The 14,164-nt window shown below is 45.9% G+C and overlaps 1 pseudogene across 1 annotated transcript; it reads left to right on the top strand.

Moving 5' to 3' along the window:
* The first annotated feature begins 13,181 nt into the window (after positions 1–13,181).
* On the top strand, positions 13,182–13,578 carry LOC105812208 (annotated as a pseudogene). The gene has a single exon (XR_001137601.1). The product of XR_001137601.1 is annotated as a 60S ribosomal protein L34 pseudogene (transcript).
* Positions 13,579–14,164: the final 586 nt, after the last annotated feature.

Below are 14,164 nucleotides of genomic sequence, written 5' to 3'. Positions count from 1 at the left end.
TGTGACTGGCTCTTTCCACTTAATATAAAGTCTTCAAGGTTCATCCATGTTGTAGCAAGCATTAGAATTTCTTTCCATTTTAAGGTTGAATAATATTCCATTTTATGTATATACCACATTTTTCTTTATCCATTCATCTGTCAGTGGGCACTGGGGTGCTTCCACCTTTAGGTCGTTGTGAATAATGCTGCTATTTATACATGTGTGTATAAATATCTGTTCATGTTCCTGCTTTCAGTTATTTTGAGAATATAACCAGAAGTGAAATTGCTCAATCATAGGGTAATTCTATGTTTAATTTTTTGAGGAACCACCATACCACTTTCCCCAGCAACTATACCCTTTTACATTCCCACCAGCAATGTGTAAGAGTTACAATTTCTCTATATCCTCATCAATATTTGTTATTTTCTGTTGTTTTGTTTTTAACAATAGGTGTGAGGTGGTATCTCATTGTGCTTTTTATTTGCATTTCCCTAATGATTAGTAATGTTCAGCATCTTTTCATGTGCTTATTGGCCTTTTGTATATCTTCTTTGGAGAAATGCCTGTTCAAGTCCTTTCCTTATTTTCAAATTAGGTTGTTTGTTTTGTTCTTGTTGAGTTGTAGGAGTTCTTTATATATTATGGATATTATTCCCTTAATAGATATATGATTTGAAAATATTTCCTTCCATTCCAAGGGTTGCCTTGTCACATTCTTCATAGTGTCCTTTGATGTACAAAAGTTTTTAATTTTGATGTAGTCCAACTTACCTATGTTTTCTTTGGCTGCCTATGTTTTGGGTGTCATAATCAAGAAGTAATTGCCAATTTTAATATCATGAAACTTTCCCCTTATGTTTTCTAGTTTTATAGTTTTAGCTCTTAAAACTATAAAACTATATATATCCATATTTAGGTGTTTAATCTGTTTTGAGTTACTTTTTGTATATTGTATTAATTAAGCATCCAACATCATTCTTTTTCATATGGATACCTAGGTTTCCCTGCACCATTTGTTGAAAATACTGTCCCTTACCTGGTGAATGGCACCCTTGTCAAAAATCATTTGACCACATATGTGAGGGTTTATTTCTGGGCTCTTTACTCTTTCCATTGGTCTTCATGCCTGTCTTTATGCCAGCATCACACTGTTTTGATTACCGTAGCTTTATAGTGAGTTTTGAAAATAAGAAATGTGAGACCTTCAACATTATTTTTCTTTTTCAAGGTTGTTTTGGTTACTTGGGATCTCTTGAGATTCCATATGAATTTTAGGATAGATTTTCTTTCTATTTCTGAAAAAAAAATTATTGGGATTTTGAATCTGTAGATCACCTTGGGTACTTATTATACCATTCAACTCTAGAATATTCTTTGGTTTCTTTTAAATTGTTTCTATTTCCTTATTGAGAATCTCTATTTGTTAATTCATTGTTGTCATACTTTTCTTTAATTCTGTAAACATGAAATTCCTTTAATTCTTTGATCATAATTATAATAGCCTCTTTGAAGTCTTTGTCTGCTAAATTCAACATTTGGGAACACTTGATTTCTATTACTGATTTTTTCCCCTTGAGTATGGGTCACGATTTCCCATTTCTTGGTGTGACTTTTAATTTTTTTGTTGAAAATTGGACATTTTACATACTGTCTTATAGCAACTTTGGATTCTAATTATTTCCCTGCAGTTTGTTATTTTCGTTTTTTTTTTTTTTTTTTGAGACTGAGTCTCTCTCTGTCGCCCCAGCCAGATTACAGTGGTGTCATCATAGCTCACTGCAACCTCAAACTCTTGGGCTCAAGTGATCCTCCTTCCTCAACCTCCCAAGTAGCCAGCACTACAGGCTTGCACCATCACGCCCAGCTAATTTTTTCTATCTTTAGTAGAGATGGCGCTCGCTGTTGCTCAGGCTGGTCTCGAACTCCTGACCTCAAGTGATACTCCTGCCTCAGCCTCCCAGAGTGCTAGGATTACACATATGAGCCACCACGCCCAGCCTTTGCTATTATTTTGTTTGTTGTTTTTCTGCTTATAACTTTTCTGGGCTAAAGCTATGAAATTTGTCTCTCCTATAGTATGCAGCTGCTGATGTCTCTGATCCATTTTGTTATTTTAATTCTTATTTTTATTTCTGACTTCCTAAGGGTTGCCCCATCTTTGTGTAGCTTAGTGGTTAACCACTGACTGGACAGAAGTTGTGCTCAACCACCTCAAGCCACTAAGTCTTCTGTCATCTACCGATAGAGCTGTGTATGAGTAGGAGAGTGCATTCAAAGTTTAGACCGTTTTCAACTCTTACTCAGCTTTTAATTCCTGTTGGGCCTTTTTGTATCTCTGCCACACATGCACATAACCTTAGGGTTGGTCAGGAGTGTGCAGCTGACTCGGGTGGGCCCTCTCTGTGCACACGTGCAGCCTCGGCCTGAATATGCTTGCCCCGCCAAGTCTACGACCTCAAGCTAGTAGAGCCACTGGCCCTCCTCACTTGCCTGCATCTGCAATTGTCACTTTCATCAACAATGCTGCTGAGTGTGGACGCTGTCCACTGCTCAAAATTGAGTGAGTCCCCATTGGCCACAGAGAAGAAGTTGCTCATCCTGACAGCCTGCAACACCCTCGCAGAACCTCTCTGAACCGAGAGGAGGAGGAGCAGCCCTGGGCCAAAACAGCACAGATTCCCACTATTCTTACCTGAAGTTCAGCAGCTCTTCAAGCACAAATGCTTCTCAGATTGTTGTATGACTCTGGTTGATTTCTAGAGCACTGAAATGGTTGTTTTTGTCAATCTTGGTTTTTGCCAACTATTGTTTTTGTCAATGGTTTGTTTTGGGGAAAAAGGATATGCCGATCTCCTCACTCGGCTACACCCAGCAGTCTTGCCCCCAGTTTACTTTTTTTAAATGTTTAGTATTTTTCAAGGAAAAGTAATATATAAACACCGCTAGTATAACACACTATGTGTTCATGCCTTTACTTCAAAACACAATGAAGAGAAAGGGAGTAAAAAGGGGAAAGTAAAAGGAGAAACATCTGCTATCTGCAGAACTTATAACTCTACATATGACCTATATCATGTGCTAGCAGTAACAAGTTATCTCAATACCTTGTAATAGTTACTTCAACCATTAGACATGTTTGAAATTGCCTTGTCCACACTTATGGACTGTACATGTGTTCATGTTTCGGGTGGTGCTGGCTTGGGGACTCTCATGAGGTTGCCGACAAGCTGTTGACCAGGACTACAACCTTCTACGGGCTTGACTGGGCTGGAGGATCCACTTCCAAGCTCACTCATGTGTCTTAGTCACAGGCAAATTCCTGTTTCTTGCTGAATCCTACGTCATCCTGGGTGGCAATTTGTCCAGCTTAAAAGCTACAATCCCAGCCTCCCTTGCAGCTAGCTGTGACTATCTTACTATGTCCTGGCCAATGAGATGTCAATAGGAGTTGCTGGATGGAACTTCTGGGAAGTCGTCTTAAAAGAAAGACAGTTGCTCTCTTAGTGGTTGCTCAGGCAACCACTAAGGATGATGAAAGAGGAAGACAGAAAGAGACTGGGTCTTTAGTAACGGTAGAGCCTCCCTTCAGCTTCTTTTATTGGGGAGAAAATGGATAGCTTAAGACTCTGTATTAGCCTAACGTAATTCTGATATGCATACATTTCAACCTCACGAAAAGCCTGGAAGGAAAGATTTTATTATCCTCATTTTATAGGAAAGGAAATCAGCAGATAGATTAGCTGACTTTCCCACACTCACATGAACAGTAAAGGTGGAGCAGAAGTTCAAATCCAGGTGTATCTTACTCCCCAGGCTGTGCTGACGGACACTAGACTTCATGCTTGCCTTTCAGCATGGGTGATCTACATTTTCTGCAATAGCAATAACAGTAGTGACAGCAACAATAGCAATAGCTAACACTCGAGGAGCTCTCGTGAGGTACCCGGCACCATGCTACTGGTTATATACTTATAATTTCATTTAATTTCACTTAATTTCATTTAATTAATAACATAATTTCACAACCGTCTCATGAGGTAGGGGTTATTATCCCCATTTAACAGATGAGGAAACTGAGGCATAGAAAATTTAAGTCATTTGTCCATGACTCAAGCAGAGACATAGGCGGCCAAGACATGAGCTCGTGTACACTTTAGAAGTGACCTCTAGATAAGGTGTGGAAAATGGATTGGAGATGGGAAGAGCAAAGACCAGGGGCTCAGTCAGAGGGCTGCTGAAAGATTTCGAGAAGGGAAGAAGACCCAAACACTTGCTCAGCCTGTCCAGGGGCTGCCTTCAGGATGCGTGACACGTGTGCCCTGAGGAAGCTCCCTGCAGGACAGGTCCTCTGCAAGAGGGGGAGAGGTTGAGTGTGTTTGTCTCTCTCCTCCCTGGGCTTTTAGGGAGCTCTCTCCATCCCCTCTTGTCTCACCTACTTAGCCTCCGGGGTGTCCACCGTCCCAGTCTCACCGGAGTTTGTGAAGGGGAGAGGACGGGTGGAAGAGAAGAGGTGACAAACACATTCGCTTTAGAATGTCATGAACTTAACAGAGAATCCTCAGTGGGGCGGGGATAGTGGGGGTACATGGGAGAGGGTTAAGGGGCGGTACCATCAATCAGCGGCTCAGCCTTAGCACAGACTTTTGAGGGGCCACCCAAATTCTATAACCAGAGTGGGTCAGAGTGGGATGTGCCCTCTTCTCTGTTGGAGGAGTCACTGAGACCCACAGAGGGTGGGTAACTGGCCGGAGGCCACAGAGCGAATAAATAAAAGGCAGACTCAAAGCTCACGCTCTTTTCACCACATTTGCACCTGCACAAGCAATGGGACGTGGATGCTGCTAACCCAAACCGAAAGACAACATTTTGGAAGGATATAGGCCAGCTCACAGAATCAAGGCAAGGCTGGAACCACGCTGTGTCGGTAACATAAATGGATTCTGAGTGCATTAATTAGGAAAGAAATATATTGAAAGGATTTAAAGGGTGTATCTTTGAGACAGTCAAACAAAGAGGCTTGGCAGCTGTGTGACCAGGAATGATGCCCCAAATCATACATAGGACCAGTCTGGTGAAGTCACTGCTCTGGAGCCTGGGCACACAGACCAAAGCTTGCTTGGCAAATGCCCCTGACCTTAGACAATGCCGCTAGTACCACTGCCATGACTGCCTCTGGAAACCGGACTTATCGGCCACCATCCTCACAGAACCATGATTCTGCAGTTCCTGGCTTCTTTGCATCACAAGTTTCTAATTCACAGCTTAAGTGTGTCTCATTAGTAAGTCCTGGTCATGCAGACAGCTCTAGCTGCAAGGGATGCTGGGAAAGCAAGGGTCTTGTTTCTGAGGAGGGAGAAGCTTTGCTTCATAAGGAAAGGGACTCATCGAACATAACAAAGTAGTTCAGAAGCTGATGGCCAAAAAGAAGGACAAATGTAGGTGGGACAGTTTCAGGAAAAGGGTAGGAACCACAGAAGATTTTTGTAATAGCATTTTATGAGCATGCTTAATTCATTGCTGCTGCTGACACTGAAGATTAAGGGAAAGAGGGTGGGAGATTAAGGGGTGTAATCAGAATACATTCTTGAAAATGAGGAGTTCCTGTGAATATAGTCTTTAATAATATATTCTTATTTTTAATACCTTTAGAATATAGGCACAAGAGCAGTGTATTTGTGTGTATGTGTGTGTGTGTGTACATATACAGTTGGTCTTCTGTATCCATGGTCTTCTGAATCCACATCCATGGATTCAACCAATTGCGGGTTGAAATATTATTTAAAAAATGAATGACTGTGTCTGCACTGAACATGTACTGACTTTTCCCCCTCATATTCCCTAAACTATATAGTATAACAACTATTTACGTAGCATTTATATTGTATTAGGTATTACAAGTAATCTAGATGGGATTTAAAGTATATTGGAGGATGTGCATAGGTTACATGCAATACTACACCATTTGATATGAGACTTGAGTATCTGCGGATTTTGGTATCTGTGAGGGGTCCTGGAACCAACCCCCCACAGACAGTGAGGGACGACTGTGTGTGTATACACATACACACATACCATTTTATATATATACACACACACACACACACACATACACACACATATGTATGTATACACACACACACACACAGATGACTACATATAAATATGGAGATGGATATGGAGGTATACACACAGATGACTACATGTATATATGTGGAGATGGATATGGAGATACATACACACACATACACACATACAAACAGATGACTACATGTATATATATGGAGATGGATATGGAGATATATATATACATACACACACACACAGATGACTACCTGTATATATATGGAGATATATACATACACACACACACAGATGACTACATGTATATATATGGAGATGGATATGGAGATATATATACACACACACACACAGATGACTACATGTATATATGTGGAGATGGATATGGAGATATATATATACATACACACACACACAGATGACTACCTGTATATATATGGAGATATATATACACACACACAGATGACTACATGTATATATATGGAGATAGATATGGAGATATATATACACACACACAAACAGATGACTACATGTATATATGTGGAGATAGATATGGAGATATATATACACACACACACACAGATGACTACATGTATATATATGGAGATGGATATGGGGATATATATACACACACACACAGATGACTACATGTATATATATGGAGATGGATATGGAGATACACACACACACACACACACAGATGACTACACATATATATATATGGAGATGGATATGGAGATATATACACACACACACACACACACACACACACACACGCACACAAACATACGCATACTGTTTTTGACCCTGCAGGTACCAGGTACTGCCTCAGGCCCTGGACCCCTCTGCTTTGTACTTCTCAGCTCCCTCCTGTCTTCATTTCCCACCTTAACCAGCCTTGAGTCCTAGTTCCATCACTTCAACCCTCTGCACCCCCACGGCACTCTCTCCCCAAAATCCCAACCCTGGATCCAGCCAGCTCCATTTTCCCCAGACACAGGGGCTGAGCCCTGCCAGGGAAAACCACGCCACAGTGCCTACTGGTGCCACAAGACACCGCGGGCCCCCCTCGCCGTGCCCCCGCACAGCCCGGCAGTCCCTCTGCTTCCCCAGTGAGCCCCCCGGCGCTCTGCAGGAGCCATGTCAGACTTCCTCACGTTCCTCCAACCCCGGTCCTGACACTTCCCTCTCCCTTCATTCCCGCCAGAAGATCCCTTTCCAACGTCACTGAATAAACAGAGACCATTGGTAGAAATATTCCGCAACTTCCTCTACCATATTTTCATACTGTTCTCTCCATCTTTATTCCATTTCTTTTCCTTCTCCCCTCCAGAAATATAATGAGTGCTTATTTCTCTCTCACTCCCTAACGCAGGGCAACTTCTTGTTTTGCCTCCACTGTGCCACTAAAATTGCTCTTCCAATTGCCTCCTGGTTGCTAAAGCCATTGGTATTTTTAGATCTTATCTTACTTGACCAAACAGCAACCTTTGGCCCATTCAACCAACCACTCCCTACTTCTTGAAACACTGACTGGCTGTATTAGTCAGTGTTCACCAGGAAAACAGAACCAACAGGATGTGCATTTATAGGAAAAGATTTATTGTAAGGAATTAGCTCACACAATTTCGGAGGTTGACAAATGCCTACCTCTGCAGTTGGCAAGCTGGAGACCCAGGAGAGCTGATGGCGTAGTTCTAGTCCAAAGGCCTGAGGCCTGAGACCCGGGCAGAACTCTTGTTGCAGTTTGAGCCTGAAGGCAGGAAAACACCAATGTCCCGGTTCAGGCAGCCAAGAATGAGGAATTCCCTCTTGCTTGCCATTTTGTTCTGTTCAGGCCTTCAGCTGATTGGCTGGGGCCCATCCACATTAGGGAGGACAATCTGCTTCACTCAGTCTGCTGTTTCGAACGCTAATCTCATCCGGAAACTCCCTCACAGACCAGAATAATGTCTGACCAAATGCCTGGGCACCCCGTGGCCCAGTCACGTCAACGCGGGAAACTAACTGCTACTACCTCGCCTGCGCTCTCAGACCCATCGCCGCCTACGTCTCCCGCCTCTTGCCTCCTCTGCGAGGTGTTCCCCTTTAATGTCGGTCATCTCCAGGGTCTGTCCTGGGTAGTTTTTCCCTCTGCCCACTCTCCTCGGGGGACTTCAGCTCCTCTCTCGACCCCAATGACTGTCTACACTTCCACAAGTCCCACATTTGTATCACCAGCCCAGCTCTCACCTCTGAACTCTCAATTCTGTGTTGAGAAGCCACAAAGTCCTTGTGACTGACACTCTGTCCTCCATCCCAGGGCAGTAGCTGCTTCATGTCCTGACTTCATGAGGGCATTTCTTTTTGTCACAAACGTCAACTACAATGCTCACTTGAGTATAAATGGCACATGTGAATATTCCCACAGCTGCGTGAGAAAGGTCCTGAAGCAAGAGCTCTGCTGCCCCAGCGCTTACGTCTCTCCCAGTTAGGGAATATTTATCTCGACAACAGTGGATTCCGGAATGGATGTGGGTCTGGTACCATGTGGCACACGTAATAATGTGTGACATTCGCTTTTTGGGTATTGTAGAAGAATAAATTCTCAACTCCGCCTAATCTAGGATGACTTTAATGACTTCCACCCATTGCTATGGAAGATGTTGCCCAGAAGACCATGAGGAAAAACTAAATGTGTGTGGATAGTGGAGGGGAACATACGAATTAGCATGCAGGGGGACTTTGTAGCAATTTTCTTTCTGGCATCTTCAATCTCAATAATCCCCGGACAGAACTCATGTTTGCCCACCATCTTCCCCAGACATTTTCCTCTTCCCGAGTTATTAATATTTCAGTGAACACCATTGCTGAGATTGTTGTCCAAGGCAGAAATCCGTGGTCACCCTTAACTCCAGGCTCTCCCTCTCCCCCACATCCAACCAATTATAAATCTACTCAATACACCTGCTAAACACCTGGAAACCCCCCACTTCTCGCCACCCCCACTGCCAGCGCCTCAATGCAAGCATCCAGTCCCCTGCCTGGGTTCCTGGAATGGTCCTGCCCCTCAAGCCACCCTCCACACAACAGCCAGCGCCTTCTTCCTAAAACACAGGAAAATGTCACCCCACGGTATGGCCTTCAGTGGCTTCCAACTGTTCTTAGGATAAAGCCCTAACTCCTTAATGGGCCTGATCACTTCTTCGGCTTTTTTCTCCACTTCCACCAGTTTGTGTGGCCTTGGGCAAGTTACTTAAGCGCTCACTGCCTCCCTTTTCTCATCTATAAAATGGAGTTAATAGCAGGGCTGTTATGAGAGTTCATTCATCCGAAGTGCTGGTAACAATGCTCCACAAAATTTATTGCTCTATTACTAGTTAACATTGTCATTTCTCTCCCGGAACTCTACAATCTAGCCACACAGAATGCCTTTTGCTCTCTTACCACCCCCACCCTCCCACTTCCTGTCCCCTCCCAGCCCTGCCCTGTTCCCACTCTCGCTCCGCTGACGCTAGTGGCTAGTTGTCCTTCAGGTCTTAGCTTAGACGTCACAGGCCCCAGGAAGTCTCCTGTGCTCCTCGGTCCGGGCTAGGGCCCCTCTTCATGCTTTCTTGGGCCCAGGACTGTCCCTGCTTAAACACTGGTTACTCCGTGTCCCCACAGGACAAGCTCCCTAAGCTCAGGGACTGTGCCTGTCCTTTCCAGAGTTGTAACCCCAGGACCTAGCACAGTGCCTGGCATGTAGTAAGTATTCAGTAAGTATTTGCGGGACAAATGAATGCGTGCCGAGAACTCCTTCTCCAGGGGTTCAGAAGGTAGGTTCTCCTTAGAAGGGGTTGGGTAAGTCCAGAGGGCAGGGGAAGGGGAGCAGTCCTGCCCCTCACATTCAGGCCTCTTAAGGGGTTTCCGTTCCCTGAACCTCAGGACCTGTGGCAGAAGGGTGAGCAGGTTTTCCAGATGGGAGTAGGAGGATGGCCATTACTGCTCTGTGGGGGTTGCACACTTGGAAACCAATGACAAGACGAGAGACAGTCACCGGCAAGTTGGCCTGCTCTCCACGTGGGCCCTCACGCCCCACATCGTGATCTCTGAGTCGAGGTCAGCTGCCAGCTTCCAGGTCATAGCATGCGTGGGGGGGATTTTCCCCACAATCAGGAAGGATGTGGCTCAGGACAACCTGTGCCCTTGCTGGAAGAAGCCAGAGCTGGCTTGCGTGGCAGGACCGTCCCGGGTGGGGAGGGAGGGCTGACATCCAGATTCGCGTCGCTCGGGGGAAGGGTGGTTCGCAGCCCTGGAGAAACGCCCAGAGCCTCAGGCGCAGAGCCCGCTCCCGCTCTCCTTTGAAGGACTCAGCTAGCGGCTTGAGGAAGTGCGAGGGGCACACGGACTGGCTGAGCCTAGCGGCAAGGCGCTCCTGCTGTTGGTGACATCCCTTTCCTCCACCCCTCCACCAAGCGTCCGTCTTACCTACATTGGTGGCTATGAGGGCTCAGGTGACTGAGGAAGGAAATGGGGTGGGGGGTCCAGGGATGGCATGGCACCTGTCATCTCCCTGGCCTCTGGGATTAGGTCTGGGCCCCAGCGGTGCTGATGGGCAGCAGCCATTTGTTGAGAAACTGGGGATTCTGAGGGTGTTGGTGCCTCGAAAGGTGCCGAAGTGTGGTCTAGAGTCGTGGGAAGCGCTGTTCTCCGCGCCGGTAGTGACACTGCTACCATCCTGGGACAAATCCGGAGCACTGGGAAGGAGACAGCATCCTTAGCCTGAGTGGTGACTTTCTCATGAGAACTGGAAAACTGGGGTGAGAAGGCTTCAGGAATCAACTGTGTGGGGAGATGCCGGAGATGTTCTGGTAAATGTTCACCTGGCTATTCAGGGCGGGGGGAGCTCCGATTCACAGCATCGGCCAATTTCCATGGTGTTAATTACTCCCACCAAGGCTGATTTCAAGCTACTAACACGACCTCCCCAGTGAGGGGAGCACCGCTGGGAGGGGTCCAGGGGGGCCATGAGGTCAGGGGAACACTCTCAGGCCAGGCATAAACTCACAAAAGCTCATGATCTTGAAGACCTGTCCAGCCCCCTCCACCACCAGGTTAGGTTTGGTATCGGTCTTAGCTTAGACGTCACAGGCCCCAGGAAGTCTCCTGTGCTCCTCGGTCTGGGCTAGGGCCCCTCTTCATGCTTTCTTGGCCCAGGACTGTCCCTGCTTAAACACTGGTTACTCCGTGTCCTCCACAGGGCAAGCTGGGGCACACTGAGCTGTGCCTACCTTAGCTGCAGTGTCACCTGAGGCTTCCTCAGAGGTCTCCTGGGTGCCTGCCTGCCCAGGAACGTAGCGTGGTGCTTCAGGGCCTGTTCTCCATGATGAAGGCCCACATTTGCCAGAGATGCCCTTGAAGCTCCTGGCTAGGGCTAGGGAGCGGCCCAGGAGGGCTTATCTCTAAGGAGCTGGTCCCTGCCCCGAGGAGGGTGAAAGCAGCAGACTGAGAAGGCTGGGGCCGCAGGCCCTAGAGCTGTGAAATGCCAGCTTTGGATCTTGGAGGGGCCCAGCGTGTCCCGCAGGCTGTCTGGCCTGGAGTGCGAGGAAGGCGAAGACACACCCAGTAGCTAGCTCAGGAGGCAGCACTGTGCGAACCCCTCCCGCCGCATCTCATAAAACCTTTGTGAGCCCATTGTGGCCTTTTGACCCCTTATCAGAAGGTCATCTCACAACAGCTTTTTTTGTTTTGCTCATTGCCATACCCAACACCTAGAGCAGTACCTAGTTAAAAAAAAAAGGCAGGGAGACATTCAGTAACTATTGCTGACTTAAATTTATAGGATATGTAAAGAGTACAAAGGCCAATGTATGACTAAAAAAAAAACAAAACGTCACACCAGGTCGAAGTATTCACAGAGCCTAAAGGGAGGTGGCCAGCAGGAACAGTGGGTGTAGAAAGAAACTGGATCTGGGTTAGAATTTGGCAGAACAGCAGCAGCAAGCAGGTAGCCCGTCGTGGGTACACGGTCGGAGGATGCTGGGGTCCAAGCAACGACAGCATCTGTGCACTTGTTAAGTACCTACCAGGACTCATGTGCTTTTCTAAACTGAACGATCACCTGAACAAGACAGTTCATTATTTCTCATCAACACAAGGTCCCATCCTCTCCCCAGGGGCCTCCCTCTCCTACTGCCTCAACTCGAATTTGTGGAAAATGCCAAAAAAACTGACTAGGGGGGAAGTTTCTTTCTCTGAATGGAGCTAACGAGTGTTCACACGCCCTTGGCCTCCTGCAGCCAACGGCAGCGTCCCGCTGGAGTCAGGCCTCGCACCGATTCACAGCGATTCACAGCACTGCGCTTCTGAGCGGGAGACAGCGACTCCCGGATCCTGCCGATCTTGGATTAGGACCACAAGTTAGACATTCCTCCTCTTATTTTCCATGTCAGTAGAGCAGGATTCATCAGAGGCCTGGGGGATGAGCGTCAAGATAAACACCCCTAGGGCACGCCAGGTTTCTAGGTTATTCTTAGACGTGGGGTGGAAAGATTCTAGCCACAGTCAGGCTGTAAAAAGCAAACAGGCAGTTGCAGAGAGCTGCCCACCCACCATCCCAGGCGCTCCTGTAGCTGTGCTGACTGCCTGGATGGTCACTCACAAAGGAAAAGGTAGTGAGAGAAGAACTGGAGACAAAGGAGGGAATTTAGGTCTTTCTGCAAAACAGCAGCTTCCAGAGAAACAGACGATGAGCATCCAGCTATCCGACCCACAAAGGACAAAGTCGCCCACCTTGGCAGTCTGACTGCTGTGATGGAGCATGCCTAGAGGCAGAGCAAGCCCTTTCTAGGTTAATGTAACCAGAAGGATATGGGACACCTGCCACTCGCTGCAGAGCGCTTCACATAGCTGGCTGCATTCATCTGCTTAGTAAAGCCAGAATATGAAACAAACCCTCTTTACCCAGTTTCTCAGAGCCCTGTTGTAAAGAACAAGCCTTTAATTAGAGCCAGACAGCATAGCAGTGGGGCTCAGCTATACAGCAGTTTGGTGCTGCAAAGCAGAGAAGTTACAATGTATTTTTCTGGGCAAGCAAAATGCAGAAGACGTTTAATAACAGATACCGTTTCTGGGGTCGCTGTCTGCAGGCACTCAGAATGGTCCAGCATTTGACATATGGTCGTGGGCTTTCCTACAACACAGCCTCTAACAAAACTAGGCTGTCCTGAACCCCTCCCTGGTGATTGAATTGCTTACCTGTATACCAAGAAGGTTGGGAAAGCACCAAAATCTGCATGTGGCGTGTGCTCAGGCGACTTCGAGGGGTTCGTGCTGTGAGACCTAAAGTTCTTATGAGGTTGTCAAAAACAAAAAAAACATGTCAGCAGGGCCTATGCTGGTTCCATGTGTGCTAAATGTGTTCGTGACAGGATCAAGCGTGCTTTCCTTATCGAAGAGCAGAAAATCGTTGTGAAGGTGTTGAAGGCACAAGCACAGAGCCAGAAAGCTAAATAAGAAAATGAAGCTTTTTAAATAAAAATTAAGAGGCTTAAAACAACAACAACAAAAAAAACAAAACAAAAAAAAACCCAGATATCTCTCCAGGGAAAGAACATTATGTAGTCTAAGAGGAATAATGCAAATTTGGGGTAATTTTTGGTTTGTGTCTTTTAAAAATAGAACATTCAGACTTTTGTTTGTGAGCAGTGCAGTAATAACTGAGATATGATTATTTAGAGATGAAGAAAACAAGGCTCAGAGAGGTTGAGTAACTTGCCCAAGATCACACCGTTACTAACAGCAGGGTTGGGATTCAAACCCAGCTAGTCTAGCTTTTAAATTTTGTTTTATTTATTATTGTGCTTAGTCTGTCTTTAAGAGCTCACTTTCTTAAACCCTGTGGAAAACTTGAGGGGGATGTGATGTTTTGAAAGGAAGGGTGACAAGTCACTGTGTCCAGGAGCTGTGGAAGGAAACAGTCTGTGAAGTCAGTCTCTGCAGATGGCCTCAGGCTCTTCAAGTCAAGATGTTTTTTCTTTAAGGATCTTTCCTTTAACTATCTATGTACAAGGGTGTTGTTAACTGCAGCATTGTTTTAAGAGTAAAAGGTTTGAAGCAACCTAGATTTCCTTCAAAAATA

Source organism: Propithecus coquereli, unplaced genomic scaffold (assembly GCF_000956105.1).
Source record: "Propithecus coquereli isolate 6110/MARCELLA unplaced genomic scaffold, Pcoq_1.0 Scaffold248, whole genome shotgun sequence".
Taxonomy (NCBI): domain Eukaryota; kingdom Metazoa; phylum Chordata; class Mammalia; order Primates; family Indriidae; genus Propithecus; species Propithecus coquereli.
This window is presented reverse-complemented; position numbering and strand designations above follow the sequence as displayed.